Here is an 8,280-nt window from a genome sequence, read left to right on the forward strand (position 1 = left end):
AGAACATTTCTCATCATCTCTTACAATCTTTGGGCCCTCACACAGTGGTTAAAGATCTCCTTCACTTTCTTTCTCATCCCCTCTGGCTTTCTGACTTCTTTGAGCTTGCCCTTGGAGCCTGCTCACATTGGCTAGGCTTTCTTCCCTCCTTCTGCAAAAACCCTGGCTGTTTGCAGCATGCTCCTCTATGGTTGAGCTGTACTTTATGTTTGGCAGCATGCTCGACCATACGCATCTGGTTATCTCTTTGGGGCAAGGATTTATTCCGTAATTACCTTAGCTTATTTATTATCGTGGTATATATATCTGCAGTGTTATGCAAACTGTAAAGGCTTCTAGTTCTAAAGGTCACCATGGGCGTACCTTGTGTTTACCTTCCAAACTCAGATGAGCTCAGAACAAAAGGGACTGGCAGGCCACTGAGTAGATGAAGGCAGGGAATTACACTGATCTAACTAATTTGCCAGGGAAGTGTTCATAAAAGTAGGTTACCTACTGCTGCAGACAAACAACCCAAACCAAACTCGCCTTCTTCCAGCCAACTGAATTAATTCCCCAGTATTGCTGTGTAGTTCCACAGCAGTATATAGCTGCACGTCCTGAACACCCAGAACAAGAGCCTATCCATTTCCCATCCTAAATGTCAGACCTGCCCAGTCTCCCATACTGGGGCTCACGTGCAGCGCTTCTCGTTCTGCTGCGGGTATCACAGCTGCCTCTTGTTCTGCATCCATCTGCATGGTGGATGTGCCCCCCCCCAAGCTCAAAAGAGCCTTGCTGCAGCTAATGCCCTTCAGACAAAGCCTAGCTGGAAAGCCGCCGTGCTACCTGGTGCCCAAGGCCACCAGTACATTCCTCGCATCACTTGTCGCAGTGTTACCCCAAGCATTAGCATGAGTGATATTTGAGCTGGAACTTGCTATTCACATTGCTCCGCAGTGTTGAAAGAGGATCACAAGGCAATTGCCTTACATGAGAGGATGAAATGACCCCGCTACATCCCATACGCAACTTGCAGGAAGAGTAGAAGTATAAATTAAATTTTTGTGAGAAATGCAAAATGCTAAGCCATTAGTTGCAGTCCTTCCCAAGATAATCCGCTGCCTAATTGCATTTCCTGCCTTACTGTGGTTTAGGTCAATTGTCAGCATGGGAAAAAAAATCCAGTCGTCGCTTCCTCTACTAATTGGCAGCCTCAACAATGTGGAAGTAGAGCCACGAATGCGGGCTTGTCATCCTGCTTGTCAGAGCAGAGATACTCTGGGAGGGATGGGGATCTGCCATAGGCTGCACTCTTCCCCAAGGGGATGCAGCTGCTTCTCCAACAGAAAAAATAAATACAGGAGGGTGGGGAAGAAGGTGTGGGGGTCTGACAAGCAGAAACATGTTACTGAGCCAGCCTTGCCGGAAGAGTGAAAGGAAAAATGCCCATGGTCGCTCTCAAGGGAAGATTTTTAAAAGATCCCACAAAAGGATGGCAGGGCAAATAGAAAAGAGCAGGTGAGGAGGATAGGCTAAACAGAAGCAGAGATCTATGGATTCTCCATCGTCAGGAGAAGAGGGAGAAAGGAACGTGGATAAGATCAGAGCCGTGGCTTATTTCTGCTGCAGCTCCTCCTCCCCCTCCCTTCCTCCTATGCGTTTTGCATGAGGGTGCAGCATGGTAACTCATCACAGCCTCAAAATAAAGAGTAGTGGTGGACAACCTGCCTGAAAAATACCCCTCTGGAGGAAGGAATCTCTTAAGTATGATGATCAAAGTGTTCAGATATTAACAGATGAGAATGGCTTATGAATCTGGATTAGCTCAGAATCCATTTGATTATTTTTAAACCTCTAAGACTGAAAGCTATAAACCTTCCTAAGAGAAATGCCACTTATTTTAAAATGAGCAGCGAAATCTTGATTAATTGAGTTGCAAAAGAAATGGATCTAAAAACAGGCACTGGAGGAACATAAGTGCATTATGCATTTGGGTTTTGCTTTTGGAAGAATTCAGAAACAGATCTTTCTGCCAATGCTGATCTGAAAATATTATATTCTAAGCCCGAATTCAGGTGTCCGTACACCCAGGGAGGGACAGCCTCGGTCACTGTCCCTGTGACACTGTCTCAGGACTAAGACCATCACCATGCCTCAGGCTGGCTGGCTTAGAAGCTTTTCCCTACTGAAGTCCAAGGTAGGAGTGTCTCCTGTATCAAAACATAGGCACTATGCTAGTTTCTCCTTGTGTGGCTTTGGGGTGGCCAGAGTGCACCCCTGCTTGGAGCAACGTTCTAGCCTGGGGTAAGCGCTGCTGTGCGGTGTCTCAGTCAAGCTGAAGGGTGATTTGTCCACAGAAAGAGCAGCCAGAACAGAGGCAGGGGATGTCACCTGGTACATTTTTTATGGCTTTAGGTCTGGATTTATAAGGTAAAAAATTAAACAGCAGATTTCAAGCGTAACTTCCTGTAAAGTTTTGCTTTCACACCTACAACACATCTCTCTGGAAACAGCCCTTCAGGAGGGAGGTCTGGTAGGCTCCTTTTATTCGTTTTTTTCTGACTCACGGGAGTCACTTGCACCCACTCCATCTGCCTTCACCACAGCATTGCTGGACAAAAACACCAGCGAGTGAAAGGTAAGGATACTCTGGAGCTAGTGGTGCTTCTGATAAGGTCATGAGCAGCTGACTTCTTTACATTGCCTCTCTGGATATTTTAAAGCTAAATACACATCAGAGGCCAATGTATGCTAATCAGGAAAGGGCAACTTCCAAACCAAATAAACACACTTCTACCACATCTTCAAATCTAACTGTATCTTTCTTTATGTTAATGAATCACAAATCTTCTTGTTCCATCTCCAGGTCTAAGCCTACACTTAAGCCTTCGGCATCTCCTCTCAGAGGGTTCCCTTTTTCTTTCCTATGCTGCTCCCTTCACAAAGTTTTGCATTTATTGTGGGGACCAAACTGTTTCCTACCTGTTCATTTTCGTAGTTTAGGGCCCACTTCTCACTTCTCCTCCCCGTAGCCAAGCTTCACAGTTTTATTCTTTCCCCCTCCTCATAAAAACCAGGGCTTCTTTTTTTTGCTATGGCTTTTTTTAGCCATCTTCCAGGATGGCTAAAACTTTGTGGAAGCCACAGCCTCGTCTCAGCTTCCCACTGCTCTCCTTTACTCCACAGATTATGCAGCTTTTCAAATTAATTTGTGCACTCTTGGACATGGCCTCAAGTTGCGCCAGGGGAGGTTTAGATTGGACATGAGGAAAAATTTCTTAACTGAAAGAGTGGTTGAACATTGGAAGAGGCTGCCCAGGGAAGTGGTTGAGTCACCATCCCTGGAAGTATTTAAAAGACGTGTAGATGAGGCACTTAGGGACATGGTTTAGTGGGCATGGTGGTGTTGGGTTGACAGTTGGACTCGATGATCTTAGAGGTCTCTTCCAACCTTAATGATTCTATGATTCTATATCATGTCTCATGCGTTCCCTCCACTGACTCCCTCTTACCCACCACATAGCATTGGGACATCTCATCCTTGTCATCAGCACGTAACTCCCATCTCCCACCTCATCTTGCTGCACTGCCTGGTGGCCTGCTCCACCATACCAAGATTGTCCCATTAATTGCTTCCTGCCAGTCTACTACCCATCCCTCCAGCCTCTGCCTGGGACACCCATCCCAGACTTCCCTCTGTGTTCCACTCCTCTCCCCATCAACTCTCACCTGAGCATTATCTTCTCCAAAGAGTCGGTAGCAATGCACACTGACAGGTGTCCAGTACACAGGTAAGTACACAATGCTGTAGACTTGTTGCTGCCTTAACTTATCAGCGCCCCCATTCCTGGTGTTCCTTTGTCTATAAAGCACACTGTGATTTGAGAGTTACATAATTATGGCTGCAATTAAGCATCCTATTCAGAGACTGCATTGCTTATTCCTTGCTGCTTTCTTTAGTGAGAGCTTCCATTCAGGGTTTGGCTCATGTGCAAAGGGACTCCACAGCTGTCTCTTTTTTCTCCCCCCCTTGCAGGAGAAACCAAAGTAAACGTAGGTGATGTTGGTTTGGGTTTTTATTTTCTAAGCTCTTCCCTGTAGCAGTCCAGTGAAATAGGGCAGCATTTTCCTCATTTTACAGATAGGGAACTGAGGCACAGCAGACAACTTGGCCAAGGCCCTGCAGGGTAGCTTAGCTGAATTCTGAATTGCAACCAGTTTTGAGTCCTTGCCTATATGGGAGTTGAAAGATTGGGCAAGAGACCTGGGTCAGCACTATTTCTTACAGGAAACTGCCTCAAACTGTTGCCCTGTGAATGGGAGCAGCCTGGGAAAACAGCTAAAGGCCTTTCTGTGCATGCTCAGTCAGCAAACACCTTGCTGCAAGAAATGAGCCCGCGAACACAGTTGTTCCTTTCTGCTCTCTTCAGAGGACTCTCTTACCTATTTACTCTCACATGGAAACAACAGCTGAAAAACTGAGTGGGAGGCCAGAAGCACTTGACTGAGTTGCGGCAATTCTCCAACTCAGCAGCTAGGTTCTCTCCCTGAGGCAGTGTAATATGACAGAAAGGAAGCATCCGAAAGTATTCTTCATCCTCCGGATTGCAGTCTGTCACTGCTGCTGCAGAAGTGACACACCTACCTTTCACTGCCTGCAGCTCTTTGGGTCGCTGGAGGGAAAACGGTGAAGGCAAACACTTCTTCCTCTCCACCCTGAAATCACCTTGTTTCAGGCTTTTTAGCTCTGCCAATACTTGGACGTGACTAATGCACCCATTCCTGCACTGGGTTGGCAGCCCTTGCAAATGAGATTTCAGACTCGGGACAAGCAGAGCGTGGCTTGCTGCAGACGTAATAGTCTTCCCACAAACTCCTGGATCCTGGCTGCAGAGAAGAGAGTCGAGAAGATGCAATCTCCACCAAGCCTTTGCGAGTCTTTCTGTGGTGCCAGCCAGCACAGGGAAGGAGTGTAGCATTTAATAACAACCATGGCACAGGCACCTATTTATTTACCCTTCCATTTCAAGACGGCAAAGCCCCATTGCCTCAGGCTAACCTGCAGCTGGAACACTGAAAAGTGGAAAACACTCTCTTGTATCCTCCATCACTTAAGCCATCCTGTTTTCTTTGCAAAACTCATTTTTAAGCAGTTGCTGCTTTTTATGAAGAGAGGGAAAAAAAAAAGGTAGTATGGTTGATCAGAGACATTTTGGTAAATCATGTAATTTTGTTTTGGAGGATACTCCCCTCAAAAAAAGGCTTCTACTATACAGTTCTCAACCACTTTATCACAAAATGATCCTTTCTTTTTAATACCTTCCCCTGTTTTTACTCCTATTTTGCATGTAGATGCTGACTGCTCTTGGGAGACATAAGATGTAAAGAAAAGGTGAGGGGGAAGGCATCAGAATTTTATTCCTAAAGAGCTGAGCACCCAAAGGTTTAAAAGAAGAGCTTTGCAGCAGTTTATGTCACAAGAAAAACACTACTGGGAAATTTATCAAAGAATATATCATGAGGTGGGATATTTAGGGACTGAAATTACACAGGAAGGACTGGCAAGAGAGATGTATGCGCAGGACAAGCACAGTTACAATTGATGCTAAATATAAGGTGTCATATCTTTATCTAATACACAACCTGCACTGCCTCGCAAAGTAAAGTGAAGCAATTAGGCCCAAGTAACCAGAATATACGTGGGAGGTGTTTGAAGGCAGAAGATTTAAAACACTGTAATGGGGTTGGGGGAGGGTTACAACAAGAGGTAATATTTCCTGATAGGTTAGTTTACATCCTTTGGAAAACGTTTTGGAACCAGACCAGAAAAGTAAGCAAGACCTTACCAGGACTTGGCTGGGACGATACCCAAAGAAAGGCGAAAAGCAAAGAGACCCAACCCTGCCTATGCACACGCTGCCCCTCCAGCGAGTAATCCCCAGGAACAAAATAAATCAAAGGACTGATAGTGTAGTTCTGCATGGATTTGCAGCTGCCTCCGCCCTATTTAAAAGCCGGTTTCCCCTTTCTTCTTTCTCTTGAGCCGGAGCTAAGTAAGGGCAGAGAGGAAAACCTGAGCTGAAACAATAATGACCCTCTTCTAGAGTGGGAACTGGAATTCACTCCTTGCTCCCAGAGAGGCAGGGCCAGGCACAAGTATTTCCCTCTACCCTGCCTGCCACGTTTCTTCTTCTCCGGTCCCGAAGGGTTGGGTTACCTCTGTGACAGAGAGGGCAGTTTGTTTACACAGCCCTTTTTACCAGTCTTTGAGGTGAGGCTGTCAGCCAGAGGGTCAGGGTATATCAAAAGGGACTGAATCATCAGACCTTATAAAAGCTGGAAATGCGCTTGGTTGGAATGTATTGCTGTGAGGATGGGGAGGGGGGACAGGTCACATACATGCATTGGGAAAGGGTCTCTCTCAGCTTTCGTACAGCTCCTTGCCCCTATTTATCTTATCAACACACAGACAACACTTTGTCTCTTAGAGTGAGAGAAGGGGGCCAAACATTTCATCACAACAAACTGAAAAATCTCTGCTGCTTTTACTTGGATGTGGGAAACGTTTGCTTGCTTTTAAATATAAAACTAAACATACATTTGTGAACTTACTGTTGCTTTCATGTGGGAGCCTTAGCTGAACACAAAGGATTACACTGTGCAGCTATGAATGAATAGAGCACCTACGATTAAAGAGATTTTATTTAGTCACACATGAAATAGCAGAGCTGATGGCAGCCTCTGGTACAGAAAAAAAAAAAAACAGCAAGTAGTTCAGTGAGCACTGGAACTAACAAAGCCGCATCTCCTGTGTATTTGTATATTGTGGTTGATTGACTAGGGCGTCTACGATGGCATAAACTTCATTTGAAGCTTTTTATACAGGTCAGGCACTTATTAGTGTTTTAACTTTTACGGAATATCTGAAATCTAATAAGGCATGAACCCATGTTGTAACTTTCCCTGTCAGGGACTGTGATAGGGTCTCTTTTTGCTATCAGGCCATTTATTTACATGAAATCTGCAGGGATGTAATTACACTTCTGCCAAACTTGTTCAAGATCAGCCAGTGAGTTCAAAAGTTATTAGAGAGATGGACAGACAGGCAGACAGATACAGACACCATGACCACGTAAGCCTCATTTCCATTGGAAATCAGGCTAGAAGAACCTATAGTGAAATTAATTTTTAAAGGGGACTTGATAGGCAGATGAGTAGACCTCTGCAAAGTGCAATTTCAAATTTTAAGTGAATTTCATGCTAGGAAAAGCTATTGATGACAGTGTGGAATACTAAAATTCTCCCTTCTACCTAAAGGAGAGGATCAGCACAGGATGAGCTCCCGTGCCCCACCTCATCCTTGGATTTTTAAGCTAACTCGCACTGAGTGCAGGCAATTGCTTATAGAGAGGAGACAAAGAGCAGCTCCCTACAGTTTTTTTGTGCATGTGAGCACTTAGGGCTAATAACATATGTAAAGCACTGCAAATGCCTCTGAATGTTTGTATTTCAGCACTGCCTTGCCTTTATCCCCATTTGCTTGCTCATCCCTGCCAGCTCTGTCCCCGGGCTGCAAGGGGCAAGCACTGCCTTTTATCCTTTGCGTACGCACTGCAAACTGCAGTGGGGCCTGAATCTTGATTAGGGCCCCTAGCAACTATCGCATACCATGCAAAAATCATAATTCAGCATTATAGCCCTAGTCTCTCAGCTGGGACGCACGTGTCGAGCCGGGGGTATTTATTCACGCTCACAGCCAGAGACTTTGGAGCAGGGTGGTTTTTATTTCCAGCTCTGACACCAGCCTGTTGGGCGGCCTCAGGCAAATCACTCTGTCATCTTCCCATCTGTAAACAGGGTACCCACCTCCTGCTACTCGGGAGTCACTGGGCTGCTACTGTTGCTCTGTTAGTGGATTTGGAGAGGGCCGGCTAGCAGCCAGCTGCAGCTGATGGACCATTGCTTGCAGCCACCATGGTGTTCTGCCCGTGCCCCTGGCCCTACTCGTGTCCCCCCGACTCCCCATGAGCACCCCTCAGGTGGCTGCCACGTCTGAAAAAGGGGGGGAAACCCTCTTAAATAGGCTTTTGCATTTGCACCCCAAAATCTGCCCGCAGCGCAGGCCTGGCTCTCCTCCAAGCGCTGTGGTCAGGGACCCTGGTCCTGGCCGTGCCGGGGGGACGGCCACCCCTGTCCCCCGGGGACCAGGGACACATGCGGGTCTGGGAGAGGCGTAGAACAGAGGGGACAGCCGTGTCCCCAGGGAGCCAGGGGAGCGTGAGGGGCCGGCGCAGGGCG

At 46.5% G+C, this 8,280-nt stretch overlaps 1 protein-coding gene across 1 annotated transcript in view; it reads left to right on the top strand.

Moving 5' to 3' along the window:
• Positions 1-8,280, top strand: part of FAM83F (family with sequence similarity 83, member F) — a 37,207-nt gene that overhangs the window by 4,387 nt on the left and 24,540 nt on the right. The gene's annotated exons all lie outside the window — the stretch shown is intronic.

Source organism: Pygoscelis adeliae, unplaced genomic scaffold, assembly GCF_000699105.1.
Source record: "Pygoscelis adeliae isolate BGI_AS28 unplaced genomic scaffold, ASM69910v1 Scaffold60, whole genome shotgun sequence".
In the NCBI taxonomy this organism is placed as follows: domain Eukaryota; kingdom Metazoa; phylum Chordata; class Aves; order Sphenisciformes; family Spheniscidae; genus Pygoscelis; species Pygoscelis adeliae.